This window comes from Hypanus sabinus, chromosome 11, assembly GCF_030144855.1.
Source record: "Hypanus sabinus isolate sHypSab1 chromosome 11, sHypSab1.hap1, whole genome shotgun sequence".
Lineage (NCBI taxonomy): Eukaryota > Metazoa > Chordata > Chondrichthyes > Myliobatiformes > Dasyatidae > Hypanus > Hypanus sabinus.
The window spans coordinates 61,436,673-61,453,389 of NC_082716.1; the positions used below are offsets into that span (position 1 = coordinate 61,436,673).

Here is a 16,717-nt window from a genome sequence, read left to right on the forward strand (position 1 = left end):
AGCTCAGATACCATCTATAAATTTGCTGATGCCACCACTGTTGTTGGCAGAATCTCAGATGGTGATAAGGAGGCATATAGGAATAAGATACATTGGCTGGTTGAGTTGTGTCACAAAAACACCCTTGCACTCTGGATCAGTAAGACCAAGGTACTGATTGTGAGCTTCAGGAAGGAGAAGTCAGAAGAACACATACCAGTGTTCATCAAGGGCTCAGCAGAGGGAAGAGTGAGCAGCTTCAAGTTCTTGTTTATTAACATCTTTGAAGATCCATCTTGAGCCCAATATACTGATGCAATTACATCCACAGCTATATCTCCTTAGAAGTTTGAGGAGATTTTGTATGTCACTAAAGACTCTAGCAAATTTAAATAGGTATACAGTGGAGAGCATTATTATTGTTGCATCACCATCTGGTATGGAGGGGCTACTGCACAGAATCAGAAAAAAGCTGCTGAAAGTTGTAAACTCAGCCAGCTCCATCATGGGCACTAACCTCCCCACCACTGAGGGCATCTTTAAAAGGCAATGCCTCAAGAAGGTCACATCAACCATTAAGGATCCACACTAATCAGGACCTGCTCTCTTCTCGTTGCTACCATTAGCAAGGAGGTACACAAGTCCAGATACACACACTCACTGTTTAGGATCAGATTTTTCCCCACTACAATTAGATTTCTGAACAGACCATGAGCCCATGAAGACTACTTCATTTTTTACTCTCTCTTTGCACTACTTATTTTTAAATATTTGTTATTGTAATTTATAGTGATTTTTTAATTATTGGACAGTACAACTGCAGTAAAACAATAGCTTTCATGACATATACCAGCGATAATAAACCTGATTCCAAATTGGACTGCATAAGATCCTATGAGCGTCAGCAAATACAGAATGTTTTCCATCACAATCTGTAACTTCATTATCTGGAATATCTCTTTTCTTTTTATGTCCATCACCCTTTTTTTGGCACAGGCCACCAACAGTAGCTTACCTCTGTCCTGGACCAGTCTTTCATGTTGTCCTCAGGTGTAGCCCATCTTCTCGGTGTATCCTTCCTCTCCCAAGAATGAACTCTCTGGAATTTCTGTTGCCATTTTTTGTGGCTCTGGGTTTAGAGGATGGGGTTGCTCACTCCATAATTAACCATCCTCATTTTGCATCTAGGCTTGGGACTGTTCATTGTGGAGTTCACCTAGAATATTTCTCTGCCATTACTCTCAGGCTGGGGTAGCAACCCTGGTTCAATAAGGAGTGCAGAGCACATGTCAGGGCTTAATGAGCAATGATGAAAAATGCAGGGCACACACCAAAACCAGCATGCAATTAGCAGATCAGATCAAAGCTGTGCAGTTCTTTCGCATCTCGTCATGAATGTTGCGAAGAGGTAAACAGCTAACAAGGGAAGGAGGTTCCACAAATATCCCACTTCTCAATGTCTGAGTGCTAAAGACACATTTCAAACATTTGCAACCAAGTGCAGATCTGAAACGGATAATCCATCTCAAATTATTTGTGATGAATCCCTTTCGTATAAGTCAATCTTCAGTTAATTTGTTAGACTCTATATAACATCATAAGAACACTGGTTATGTTGAAGGATGCCACTTTCCCGAGGCAGTACTGACAGCCAGTACTCCAGTAAGACCGGTGACTCCAAGCAATCTGACTAAGTGCCCGCCTTGCTGCCATGAGTCTATATTTTGTCCACCATGGCCACCTGGAGCTCTTGGTGGTAAGATATTTCATTTCCCTTCCCACTCCCACACCAATATCTCTCACTGGACTCATCCACTATCATGGTGAAAACAAATGCAACTGAGGGAATCAGCACCTCATATTCAGCCTGGGCAAATATGAGAAGTGATGTGGGGAGGGGGGGATAAGGAGATGGAAGAAGGATGTGTGGAAGTTATCCTTCCACTCGGAAGGAGTGGAACTTAAAGGCAATAAATATTGAACTTCTGGTAAACTGCCTCTTTTCTGCCTCCTACTGATCTACCCAGTTCCTCTTACACCACCTCAAACCCCATTTCTTTCTTCCTTTCCCCTCCGGCATCCACTACACCTGACACACTACGCCCAAAGGTTCCCTTCCCTCATTTCACCATACCCCTTGCAACACACACAAAATACTGGATGAACTCGGCAGGCCAGGCTGCATCTATGGAAAAGATTAAATAGTCGAGGTTTGGGCTGAGACACTTCATCAGGACTCCCATCTCCCCTCTCCCTTATTTGGTTCCATGCTCCACTTTCCTTTCCAATCAGATTCCATCAGACTGCCTCACCCATCACCTCACAGTCCCTGTCACGACTTCCACTCATCCTTCTTCCATCTCCCTATCCCCCCCTCCCCACATCACTTCTCAGCCCTGGCTCCACTCTTCCCCTCACCTCTCGACACTGGTTATTTCAGTCCAGATGAAGGGTCTTGACCCAAAACATTGACTATCCACTTCCCTCTACATAGGCTACCTGACCCACTGACTTCCCCAGCAGTTCCCTTCTCAGTTCAGAACAGTTTCAACACTGTCATCCACTGTACAATGTACAATGCACGGTCAAGTCAAGTGAAGTTTTTTGTCATTTAACTACATATAATGTATATTACTATATAATGTGCATGGAAATGTAGCAATGTTTCTTCAAACTGTTGAACACAGGCATTTTCTATTAACAAAAAGCAGGACAAATTCAATCTTATGAATTGAAGTCCAATTAGTCCACTCTCAACTATCATCAAAGAAATGGATGTTGTCATCAATAGCACCATCGAGCGGAACATGTCAGAATGAGAATGGGGATAGGGATTAAAATGCTGGCTACTGGGAAGTTTCACTTTTGGTGGATGGAGAGGAGGTGCTCAACAAAACAGACACCAAATTTGTCTCTCCCCACTAACCTTCTTCCTGGCACGTATCCTTGCAAGGGACAGAAATGCTACATCTGCCCATTCATCTCCTCCTTCACCTCCATTCTGGGCCCAAAACAGTCTTTCCAAGTGAAGCAACACTTCACATGCGATTCTCTTGGGGTCGTCTACCATATCTGGTGTTCCCAGTGCAGCCTCTTCTATATTGGTGAGAGCAGATGTAAAGTGGGGGAGCTAGATGATAGTAGAGCAGAGGGAACCACAGCCTAAAGCAGGGAAAGGTTAAAACATGTCTGCAAATACCCTGCCAACTGAACTGCACAAGGGTAAAGGGCAAGGCCAGGGACACCAACTGAGCTCGATGAGAAGACTGATCATATGCCCATGATAATGACTGCAGAGAGACGTACACTGGAGACTATCAGAGTGGGTGGTGACGCCCCTTCAGTTTATAGCGTACATAGAATGTGGGAGTTCATTGGAAAGGGTTAAGCTGTCATCAGTGATGCTGTCCGCCTTCATTTTATAACCCATTATAATGTAAATGCCCTGCCACAGCTGATGGCTGCACTACTTGACTTTGGATTTATACTGTCTCTTAGTACCTTTGATAGTTTACAAAAGTGGTGCCAGAATATTGGAGGATGACAAATGTTGTTCCATTGTTCAAGAAGGGTCATAGATGGGTCCTGGGAATTACAGGCCAGTGCGTTTTACATCAGCAGTGTGCAAACTGCTCGAGAGGATTCTTACGGACTGGATTTGTGAGCATTTGGGGAATCATGGATATTAAGTTCAAGTTCCAGTTTAGTTTATTGGCATTCAACTATACACGTGTATACAGCCAAAAGAAGCAACATTACTCTGGACCATGGTACACAACACAGTATGTATAACTCACCCACATGACCACAAATAAATTAAATAATAAGTTGTATATATGATACAAGTTTAAAAAGTAAACAGTATAACGCTACTGGTGCTTTAGATGTGATGAATCTGCCTGATGAAACTCCTTCATGGTGGCAGGGAGTTCTATAGATTTATCGCCTGGGGGTTGAAGTTGTTTCCCATCCTAACCATTCCTGTCCTAATGTTATACCTCCTACCTGATGGTAGGGGTCAAAGAGATTGGTAGATGGATGGAAGGCATTATTGAAGACAGACCCCGATGACTCTCTCAACAGGCCTCACAATCCTTTATAAGGATACGTGGTCAGATGGCTTGCAATTCCCGTACCAGAGCTGCTACAGCCAGTTAGGACCCTCTTGATGGTGCTCTGTAAAAATTGGGAAAAATTGAGGGATGGGGGAAATGAGGGCCTCACTTGCCTCAAACTCCTCAGGAAGTGGAGGTGCTGCTGTGATTTATTGACCAAAGGGGTGGTATTCAAGGACCAGCAAGATTATCTGTTGTCTGCACCTGCTGTTCACAGAGGAGTCGTGTATGTGCAATGAGGAGTGGGAGGGTCAGCATGGCTATGTGAGGGGCAGCACCCTTTATCCAGGGTGCGATGACCAATACAAGAGGACATGCATTAAGATGAGCGGAGGGAAGTTTAGGGGAGATCTCAGAAGTAGCTAATTTTATCTTAATCAGAGAGTGATGGCTGCCTGGAATGCACTACCAGGGACTGTGGTACAACAGGGACACTTAAAGGACTCTTAGGCAAATGGGTGTAAGAGAAATGGAGGATTGTGGGCTATGTAGGAGGGAAGGTGATAGATTGCTCACAGTGTAGGGTTATATTGGTTGGCTCAACATTGCAGGCTGAAAGGCCTGTACTATTCTATATATCTATTGTGCTCTTCCAAACTTTAAAATAAACAATTTTAAGACATTATGTGAAACTTTTTGTAGTGCTTATAAGAGTACACAAATTTGATTTAACTTTGAATTTTATGCAGCCCTGTGTTCAGTCTTGATTCTATTCCTCTTCTGATCTGCTGAGTTCCTCCAGCATTTTGTGTGTGTAAATGCTTCAAGGAACTTTTTTTTCCCTGCATGAAATATGCTAAACCTATAGAGAGAAGATTAAAAGGAGCATTATAAATTTATAACATCTCAGCACTATCCTAGCTCAAAGATGTATTTAACTGGAGTTTATCATGATGTCAGGATGCTGTATAGCTCAGCATTTAATACCATCATTCCCACAATCCTGATTGAGAAGTTGCAGAACCTGAGCCTCTGCACCTCTGTCTGCAAATGGATCCTCAACTTCCTAACTGGAAGACCAGGATCTGTGTAGATTACTGATGATCACCACTGGTGCACTTCAGACATGTGTGCTTAGCCCGCTGCTCTACCCTCTATATACACATGACTGCGTGACTAGACATAACTCAAATACTATCTACAAGTTTGCTGATGATACAACCATTGTTGGTAGAATCTCCGATGGTGATGAGAAGATGCACAGGAGTGAGATATGCCAACTAGTGGAGTGGTGTCACAGCAACAACCTGGCACTCAACGTCAGTAAGACAAAAGAGCTGATTGTGGACATCAGGAAGGGTAAGACGAAGGAACTCATACCAATCCTCATAGAGAGATCAGAAGGGGAGGCAGTGAGCTCCTGGGTGTCAAGATCTCTGAGGATCTAACCTGGTCCCAACATATCAATACAGTTATAAAGAAGACAAGACAGTGGCTATACTTCATTAGGAGTCTGAAGAGATTTTATTATGTCAACAAACACATTCAAAAACTTCTATAGATATACTGTGGAGAGCATTCTGACAGGCTGCATCACTGTCTGGAACTGAGGGGCTACTGCACAGGACTGAAAGAAGCGGCAGAAGGTTGCAGACATAGTAAGCTCCATCTTGGGTACTAGCCTACAGTTACCCAGGACATCTTCAGGGAGCGTCCATTATTAAGGACCTCCAGCACCCAGGGCATGCCCTTTTCTCACTAGTACCATCAGGTAGGAGGTACAGAAGCCTGAAGGCACACAACAATTCAGGAACAGCTTCTTCCCCTCTGCTATCCAATTCCTAAATGGACATTGAACCCTGGGACACTACCTCACCTTTTATATATATATATGTATATATAATTTTTGTTTTCTGCACGATTTTAATCTACTCAATATATATATATATATATATATATATATATATATATACTGTAATTGATTTACTTATTTATTATTATTATTATTTTTGTGCTTTTTTTCTTCTATATTATGTATTGCATTGAACTGCTGCTGCTAGGTTAACAAATTTCACAACACAGGCCGGTGATAATAATTCTGATTCTGATTCTGACTTACAGTGACGAAACTTTCAAATATTCAGCCAGTTCTCTTTCTGGCCACTGGAGGGGGTACAGAATGCACAAGAGATGATGTTGGAGGCTGCCGAGGTTTGCTGGAAGCAAGGAACAGAGAAAGGCATGCTTAGCTTAACTTACAATGTCTATCAATAAAATTATACTTATAAAATTGTCATCACTGTGTAAAAAATTGAATATTTACTCTATTTTGTAGCATCATAAAGAATGCTAACATTACCCAAAATTCAATTTGTTTATTTAATGTTACTTCCTGTACACAAGAGTAAGTCCAGTAAAATACAGAAATACTCAACAGGTCAGGCAGCATATGTAGAGAAAAAAACTTAGTTCACAGGCTAGCAGTGAGGAAAACAATGGACTGGAGGTAATATGGAGCCGAAGTTAGTGTCAGCACATAGCTGAGTTGAGGGGAAATGTGGTAGTGGGAGGTGGTTGTCCAGGTGGAGCATAGTATCAAGAAGAGGTTGGGGGGAGCGGGCAGGGTATTTGGCAGTGAAGAATGGAGGAATAGAAGTGAAGAGTGAAGGCAAAGGGCAAGGTGAGTGAAACAGGGCAGAAAGCCGGCAACAGAATAGTGGGGATTGGAGATCGGCAGCTCTTCCCTTCCTGGTTTCCACTCCACTCCAGTCCCTGTACCCCGGAGCAAGAGGAACAGCTAAAATCTTTGTTCTGCTTTGGTGAAAGGACAAGCTGTCGTCTGTCAATGGGGTGGAGTCAGTGGTGTCTTCCAGATCTCTCACCTGTAACCATTCAGAGTTGCAACCCCATCCTTTGTGATACAGCAATTCAGTGTATGCACGTACACACGCGCGTGCACACACTCTCTCTCTCTCTATCCCCCTCTCCCCCTCTCTCCCTCTCCCTCTTTCTCTTTCTCTCTCTCTTCCTCTTCCTGCTGGGCTGTAACTCTATTCTCTGTTAAATTATTCCTGCCCTAGCCCACTTTCTGTACTATTCACTTCCTTATGACTACATTGGACATAATTCCTTCTTGAGTTAGACAAACTTTCATAATCCTCTGGTCTCTATAAGTAACTGGATGGCACCCATGAATAAATTAGGATAATTGCCTCCATGGGACATGGGCAGAGGCTCGCATGAGACACTCGAGATTGTTTTAGGACATGTCTAATCAATCTGGCTATACAGCATTAAAAACTACAGACAAGAAATACATTTCCAAGCCCGTACTATTTTGCTATGAACTTGAAATGGCTAAATTACCACATAATATACTGGTTCCATTTCATTTAAGATTCTGCCAAATATCTTATTTCTTTTTAAAACAAGAGAAAAAATATTAGTTGGCAACCATTTACTTCCTAGGTAAAAGTGCAACCACTTGCCAAAATAGGTTAGGGGAGACAGTGAAAACAAACTGCTGAAGGAACTCAGCAAGTCAAGAGGGACATGAATAAGCAATATTTTGGGTTCATAACCATCATGTGAATTTCTCAAACAGCGTGTTTTTTCCTCTCCAGGTTTCAGCACCTTCAGTTTGTGTGTCTGCCAAAAGGGATCTAATGGTTGCATGAACTGCTGCTACTATTCATTTGTCCATTGTTCTACAGGAATGCAGAGCCAAGATTCATAACACTCCAGACTTCCTGAAACGAAAGCATAATAAATATCAGTCTTTCCTTATAAAAAAAGATGTTCCAATAATGTAATTTTCCTATAAACAATTCCTGGAACTACAAGGAAGTTATTGAAAACAAGGGAAATAACCTCCTACACGCCTTACATTAACACTATTTGTGTCTAAACATGGAATAGTATTCTGAACAGGTGTGTCCCAATGAACTTCCTTTTGAATTAATTATAAATGTCATTGTAACTAGCCAGGATATTGATTCATTTCTATTGGTTCCTGTAAACGTCATCGAAAGGTTTACACCATTATTGTAATACAAAGGGGTTCTTAATTCTTTAGCCACGTGATTCAATATGACTCAGAAATCTTTGTTCTTTTTTAACTATCCAGTTTTCTTCCCCCAAATTCTGAAAAGGCTAAGATTTCAAAACAAATACCAGAAAATGCTAGAAATATTCAGATTCATGATGTCAGAAATTATGTCTATATTTCAGCTAATAGTGGTTATGGGAAAGGAAATATATTGAAGCTCGTCTAACTAGTGTTTTAAAGCTACATTTTATGCTGAAGAATAGGTTCCATCCTATTTCATAGCTTAACAGACTAACAGCCACTTGCTAAAGCTAATGAAAATCAGCTCACACTTACAGGAGAACCTTACTTACATTTTAAATATAGATATTGGATTTGACTATCTTTTGTGTGTAACTTGGTCAGCAGGCTAAGACTCAGGGGGACGTATCTCCTGAATGGAGGGACACTCTAACCGTGATGTAGAAATAACATCTCCAGATTATGTTGTATTTCTCATTGACAAAATTTTCCTATTTTCTTCCAACGTAGAAGGGGACATGGTCCATTAAGCCTATAATGGCTATTTTCCTGTAACCGAATCAGCCCATCAACATTTTTTTGATGCCTTCACTGGGGCAATTTACAGTACCCTATTAAATGTACCAGCACATCTTGAAATGTGGGAGAAACTGGAGAGCTTGGGGACACCCACTTAATTACAGGGAGAACCTACAAACTTTACACATACAGCAACTGAGCTCAGGATTGTTGCCAAATTATTAGAACAGCACTAACTGCTGTTCCTCAACATTTGATCTGAATTTCCTAGTGTTGACGTTTAATCAGAGCCAGCTCATCCAGGAATGGGGCGAAGTCTAGACACCATCAAGGCAGTCAACTGAGCCGTGTTTACTGATTTTCCCTGGAGGGCACAGGAACACTTCAGGTTTAACCTGTGTCCTGATGGTTTGCACTGATGAGATAGGTGAGGGAACATCACAACAAGCAATGCTTCCAGGATTATAGTTACTGTGCTCTGTTCACCGTGGCGTCCCCACAGTGCAGTTAAAGGAAAATAATTAGATTCTCCTGAGCTACAAAAGGGATTTTTCCCAGTGTTTCATGGAAGCTAATTGGTTTAGTTTTCACACCACTGAAAATGCAAATATTGTTGCATTTGTTTCTGGGATGAGTGAGTATTTGACGTGCAATAATCTACAAGGCTGCATGTTGGAAACGGGAAACTTCACCAACATGAATACAATGGGCAAAGTGGCCGCCTCCTGCAGTTAAACAACCACCATTGGTATTTGGAAGTTGGTTCAGTATTTTACACAGCAATTGAAGAGCGTGTTGGTTTGCTATCCAGTGTCACCACCGTGACACAGTAAGTAGGAGTCAGAAGTCATCAGTTAAAAAAACAAACCTTGACTCTTCCTTCGTTCACAAAGGCAGCAACAAACTAGAATAACACTACTCTTCTAATGCTGTAAGGGGTAAAAAGAATTTTACAGTATATTATTTTAAAAGTAACAGTACTAATGTACAGAAAGAGAGACGTTAGGACAGAGGTGGTTTTTCAGGTAATTAGCAGAGCAAAATGGAGAAAAGAGCATGTCAGAAATCTTCAACTTAGCTTTATTTGTCAGATGGACATTGTAGCTCACAGTGAAACGCGTCATCTTGCGTCAAAGCAAATCAGTAAGGACTATTCTGGGCAGCTCGCAAGAGTCACCATATTTCTAGTACCAACATAACATGCCCACAACTCACTAACCCCAACCATATGCCTTTGGAATGCTGGAGGAAACTGAGGCGTCCAGAGGAGAACTCTGTGGCCACAGGGAGAACGTACAAACTCCTTACGGAAAACGGCAGGAAATGAGCCCCGATCTTACGGATGGCACTGTAAAGTGTTGAACCAATCACTACACTGCCGTGTGAGTCAATGTTTCAGTTCTGATGACAGGTCTCAGCTCAAGACATCCACTGTTCATTCCCCTACATAGATACCGCCTGGTGTCCTGGGTTACAACAGCATTTTGTATGTCTCGCCCAAGTAGGGCAGAAAAAGAGATTTCAGAAGCCTGAACTTCAGTAGCTATAGGCATTGTTATTCAAGGAATGGGTAGACATTCCTCATAGTTACAAGCTGCAGGAGGAGGGTTGTGGTGGAGGAACAGTGTAGGCTGGAGGATAAGTGTGTGTGCAAGGGAGAGAGTGAGATTATGAAGTTGGGTCAGGAGAATCACAATTAGATGCCAGTGGGGAGAGGTTAGGGGAGGTTAGGGAAAGGGGTATATCTAAAGTGGAGGTTGAATAGTAAGGGCATTAAAAGTTATGGGGAGAAGGCAGGGGAATGGAATAAATCAGCCGTGATTGATTGCTGGGCCAAATGGCGAAACTCTGCTCCTATGTCCTATTGTTTCATTTCCAATGATTGGTTAATACTGAGCTGTTGCAAAGGGGAGCATGGACACAGAAAGGTCTGCAAGGCCAAAAAGAGTTGCAGGAAAGGGCATGTCTGGAAAATGAACAGCTCCTACATGTAGTGCTGTTGTGAGAACCAGGCTAAAACCTCTCTTTTTAAGTCTCCCTAAATTAATTATGTAGGCCATACAGCACAAGAGCCTTGCGTCATCAGCAGGACGTAGCAATTTTTCCTCAAACTCCTAATGAAGTAGAGGCAGTGGCAGGTCTTTGTCTTGATCGCATTAAGGTCGGGCTCAAGATAGATCCTCCGAAATGCTGATACCCATGAACTTGAAGCCAGTCACCCTTTCCATCACTGACCCGCAATGAGAACCGGGAGGTGTTTTCTCAGTCTCGCTGACATTGAGTGAGAAGTTGTTGCAGCACCCCTCAACCAGCCCATCTACCTCACTCCTGTCCATCTCCTCAGCACAATCTGAGATTCTGATAACAGCAGTGGTGTTTTCAGTGAATTTGTAGCTGGCACTTGAACTGTGCCGAGCCATACCATCACAGGTCCCTTTTCTCATTACTACCGTTGGAGAGGAGGTATTGGAGCCTGAAGCCACACACACTGATGTTAGGAACAGCTTCTTTCCTTCTGCCATCGGACAAGTGAATGGCCATGAACCCATGAATGTGATCTCATTACTCCTCAGTCATACTATGTATTTGCTTTCACAATTTATAGTAATTTTTATGTCTTTCACTGTGCCACAGCCTCAAAACATCATACTGTATTTCATGTCATATGTCAGTGATAATAAATCTGATTTTAACTCTGATTCTAGATAATCTGCAAAAAGTCTGGGGAGGGAGGAACCATACATAGCAGGTCCAAAATGGAGGAGGATCAGAAAATCAAACCTTAATCCTGGAGGTGACGAGGTTTGAATATTTACAGTGATTGGGTTTTAAGTTGAAATTCTATTACATACTACACATAATCATTGCACTAAGTGATGTATCTTCTAGACCAAGGATTCATTACAATAGAGTTTTTTTGATTAAATTATGTTTTGTCAAGCAGTTTATTTTCTATTATGATATAAACAGCTTGAATAAGGCAGGTGGATCTGACTTTATTACTTACATCCTGCAGATACATGAGGAGTAAAAACCTTCACGTTACGTCTCCGTTCAAATGTGCCATGTGTATTTATGTTGCCCATTATATTTCTGGTCTCATTTGAATGAAAAGATGAAAGAGAATGGGCTGCTGGCGTGGAAAGGGCTGCCAGTGATGGTGGTGGAGGCAGAAACAATAGGGTCTTTTAAGAGACTCCTTGATGGATACATGGAGCCTAGAAAAATAGAGGGCTATGGGTAAGCCTAGGTAGTGTGGGCAAAATGGCCTGTATTGTACTGTAGATTTTCTATGATTCTGTGGGAACTAGAAAGAACCCCTAAATGCTCTCACTAAACTTTCTCTCACTATCATCATGAATGTAAATGACTTTTTTTTTTGCTGCTTCTGTTGCAACATGGTACATAGATGTTGCAACAGGAATTTGACATACCATAGGAAGTGATTAATTTTAGTATCATGATTCTTTTGGATAAATAACAGGTGGTAGACTGTGACACTATGATGTTTGATTTGATGACTCACATCTGCATAAATGGCAAGTACCTTTCATTCATTCATGGCACTAATCTGCCGTCACCCATCCTGTGCTAGGAACTTGTGTCTGGCCACTAGAGGCTGCTGATCAATTGAGTTTGAGATCTCAGGATAGTTATGAAAAATAAAAATTTCAGAATCAGAATCAGGTTTAATATCATTGGCGTATGTTGTGAAATGTGTTGTTAAGTGGCAGCAGTACATTACAATACATAGCAATAAAAACTGTGAATGACAGGAAGTGTGTATATAAATAGACATAGTGAAATAGTGTTCATGGATTCAGTCCATTCATAAATCTGATGGCAGAGGAGAAGAAGTTGTTCTTGAATCACCGAGTGTGTGTCTTCAGGCTCCTGTACCTCCTCCCTGATGGAAGCAATGAGGAGGGCATATGTAGGTGCTGGGGTCCTTAATGATGGATGCTGCCTTTTTGAGGTATTGCTCCTTGAAGATGTCCTTGGTGCTGGGGAGGCTAGTGCCCATGATCACCTTCTGCAGCTTATTTTGATCTAATGCGATGGCTACTCCATATTAGACGGTGATACTTCCAGTTAGAATGCTCTTCATGGTACATCTGTAGAAATTAGAAAATGTCTTTGGTGACATATGAATCTCCTCAAACTCCTAATGAAGTATAGTCACTGTTCTGCCTCCTTTGTAACTGCATTGATATGTTGGGCCCAGGAGAGCTCCTCAGAGATGATGACACTCAGCAGCTTGAAGCTGCTCACTCTTTCCACTTCTGATCCCTCTATGAGGTCTGGCATGTATTCCCTCATCTTACCCTTTCTGGAGTCCGCAATCAGTTTTTTGGTCTTACTGATGTTGAGTGCAAGGTTGTTGCTGTGACACCACTCAACTAGCTGATATTCCTCACTCCTGTACGCCCTCTTGTTACCATCTGAAGGGCCTGTTTCATTTCTGTACTCCTCTGTTCCTATGCTTTACTTTATTCCTCCTACCTAATTTAAATCCATTTGAAATAGGAAATTGAAGGCAATGACAAAACTGACATAAAAGAAGAGTTAAGGCCTGGGGTAAATCAGCCAAGCTCATACTGAATAGCCAGTTGGCTTGAGGGACCAGCAGGCTGATTCCTGCTCTTATTTTCCTCTGTTCTTGCGAGAGCAAATGAAGGAACTAGAATCAAAAAGAAAGTGAAGAGAGGCAAAGGAAGAATGTGACACATTACAGAGAAAGAACATGAAGACATAGAGAGGTAACTAAAAGACTACTTCCAGCCTTTCCCCCTTCTGGCTTTTTACCCCTTCCTTCCCAGTCTCACCCCAAAATGTCCACTGCTTATTCCTTTCCATAGATGCTGCCTGACCTGCAGAGTTCCTCCAGCATTTCCTGTGTGTTGCTCTGGATTTTCAGCCTCTGAAGAATCCGTTGTGTTAATAAAAAGACCGTGTTTACCAGCTGTTCATGGGCAATGCAATGGGCAATCGACTGATGTACGTCAAGGAATATATGGATTTCACACTTCATATCAGATGGGGAGTGCAGGTCTGTGTCATTGCTACATAGAAGGTATTTGGATTAGTGTATGCAGAGTTACCAATCTTCATTTTATTTAGTCTTTACCTCATACATCAAATTAATACACACATGCTCAGACAAAATCAAATAAGGAATAATGGCATTGTTGCCTCTTTCTACTTTATTTTATATCCACATGGAATTATATTGGGATAAATCAGTGTGTGTTTATTGCTGATTAGGAGGCTCACTATGGCTTCACCTGAATATTCCAAACACACAACCTCACCATTTGACAACTTGGTGAGCTCAGGATTCACTGATTGCAATGGAGCTGATGCAATATGTTCACAGCTACAATTACTTCATGCTCTACTCCTTTCCACTCCTGTCTCATGTCTCCTCTTAGAAAAATATAGGTGGGTGGGTGAGTGTAACATTAGTCAGTATATTGAATCCTTTTCTCAAGAATGAGAGCAGCCCAGCCCACGACCATATATTATGTTAATAGACAACTTTAAGAGGAAACTCAAATATGATTTACTGGGATGTTAATTTCTTTGGAATAAAACAGCTAATACTCTGTAATGCTGCTTCCCAACTGAGACATGGACCATCATCTTAAACATTACTTGTGCACTGGGAAGATGGTGGAAAATAATGGGATGGCAGGTGTTAGTTTAGGAAGTTTCATTCTAATGTGTTTTGCAGACTTTCAGGACTACATCTGTGGAACTGCGTAAATTTTCACAACATCCCTTAATTCCCAGGGAATTAATTTCTCCCCCAACACTTCGCAACCCCACCTTAACTGAATTTTACAGGAGCACCATTGAGAACATCCTGACTAGTTGCATCTCCATCTGGTAAGGGAGCAGCTGAGCATCAGACTGGAAAGCCCTACAAAGGATTGTGAAAACAGCTGAGAGGATCATAAGGGTCTCCCTACCATCTATCAGAGACAAACAAGGGGTGATTGATAAGTTTGTGGACTATGGAAGCAGGAGATGAGTTATACAGCTCTCATTACATGCACATGCACAAGCATTTCAACTCTTCATGCAAAAAATATTGTTAATAACATCTCCTTCTACTTTGGGCCACAAACTTATCACTCACCACTGATGAGTTATTAACTTCGAACTTTTTACGTAATCACTCAGAGTTGAACTGCACATACATGCAGAGATGTATAACTCATTGCCTTCTAATTTAGACCACAAACTTATCAATCACCGATCTATGGACATTTTCTGGAGGTCCAAGATCCGTATGCTCCACTACCGCTGGACTAAGTGTGTAAATGTAGGAGGGGACTATGTTGAAAAATAAATGTGCTAGGTTTTCTAAAATTCTACTTTAGGCCATGAACTTATCAATCACCCCTCATATATCAGGAATACTGTGGTCCTGAGTATAATCAGAGATCCCACCCATTCAACCAGTATCCTCTTTGACTTTCTACCATGAGGTAGGAGACTCTGATGCTTAAGGACAAGAGCGGTCAGGATTGGAAACAGTTTCTTCCCTCAAGCCTCGGCCGCATAACATTCGAAGTGTCGCCGGTTAACCTGTTCTGTATCTGACGATACTTAATTTATGCATTTTGTGTTGTTTATTTATTGTAATTCATCTGTATGTTTTATCCTTACTTTCATAAGTTATTGTATGTTATATGTGTGTTGTGTGCTTTACACCCTTGGTCTGCAGAAATGTTGTCTTTTTTGATGATATACATGTGTATGGTTAAATGACATTAAACTTGACTGGAATGAAAGATTGGTCAGGCTGAGAATTTGATAGGAAAGCAATTGACCAAACACTAAGTGTGCGTGAGGAACAGCTGCTGAACTTCCATTTACAGCAAACAAGCATAACAGTGGAAATATGGAGAAAGTGCTGAATTTACTTCCACTTCGATAATATCTTCTATAGCACAAACTTTGGTTATACCCAAACTTACTTTATTGCCAGTAAATGCTTTGGAAAATTGTGGGGTTACAAATGGTCTCTGTATATATTAAATGCTATTTATTAACAGTGTTTTATACTCTCTGGTTCTACTACTTTTTGGTTTCCTTGGCTCGAACTACATAAACAATTGTGGAGTCTGTATTCTAGATGGAGCTGAAAAATTAACATTCCTAAATAAGCTTTATCGAAACACACATCACGTCACGTTTGATTGTTCATAATACCTATATGATCCAAATCAAGGAAGTGCCAGTTCCCCTGATGTAGCAAAGACTTCCTAACTGACAAATAATTTGGGTTACACAATATATGATTTCAGCCACATTTTCAGCAACCAGGGTAAATCTATCCGAAGGATGTGAATCATTTCCAGAAGAAAATTTTTAGGGTGCTCACACTTCAGATCCATAGTCTCATAGATTTAAACCTAATGAAAACAGGCTTTCAGCCCAATTCATCCATACTGACCAATCTGATAATCTAAAATAATCCCATTTGTGTGTGTTTGGCTGATATCCCCCCAAACCTTTCCTACCCGTGTATCTGTCCAATTGTCTTTTCAACATAACTGCGTCTGCCTCTACCACCTCCTCTGGCAGTTCATTCCATATACCTACCACCTTCCGTGTGAAAAACCTGCCACTTACATTCCTTTTCAATTTCTCTCTTCTCATCGTGAAGCAATGACCTTTAGTTTAAGTCTCCGCCAACATGCCTATAGTATCAAGGATCAGGGTTCAACTTCATTCACATTTGCTGAGGTGTGTTGGTAAAACAAGCAACAGAAAACCAATATTCAATAATTCTAAGAATAAAGAATAATATAAGAAATTAACAGAGGTTAAAGTAGGGATATGGAATAAACTGTGGATAAAACATAAATCCCAGCAGTTGTTTACAATGTAAACAGCATTATAAACAATGGTTTAAAATGTTTAAAGTGTTTACAGTGCAGGGACTGAGGTAATGGGGGGGGGGGTGGTGGTGGTTAACTAGAGTTGTTGATCAGATTAACTGCCTGGGGTATACATCCCATTAGTTCTATAAAGCTCTATACAGTCACCCCTCGGCCTCTTTAGCATCAGGGGAAGCAGTCTC

The 16,717-nt window shown here is 41.4% G+C and overlaps 1 protein-coding gene across 8 annotated transcripts in view; it reads right to left on the reverse strand.

The window, feature by feature from the left end:
* The window catches only part of LOC132402015 (phosducin-like), a 145,703-nt gene that overhangs the window by 49,880 nt on the left and 79,106 nt on the right, over positions 1-16,717 (reverse strand). For 2 of the 8 annotated variants that reach the window (XM_059984462.1, XM_059984465.1), the window contains one exon: positions 6,154-7,783. The exons of 1 other annotated variant lie outside the window; for it this stretch is intronic. The gene's annotated coding sequence lies outside the window, so the exon portion shown is untranslated. Of the gene's footprint in view, positions 1-4,038; positions 4,897-6,153; positions 9,415-16,717 lie in introns of those variants that run through there. 5 more of the 8 variants (XR_009514776.1, XM_059984464.1, XM_059984466.1 and 2 more) reach the window with 5 other exon arrangements.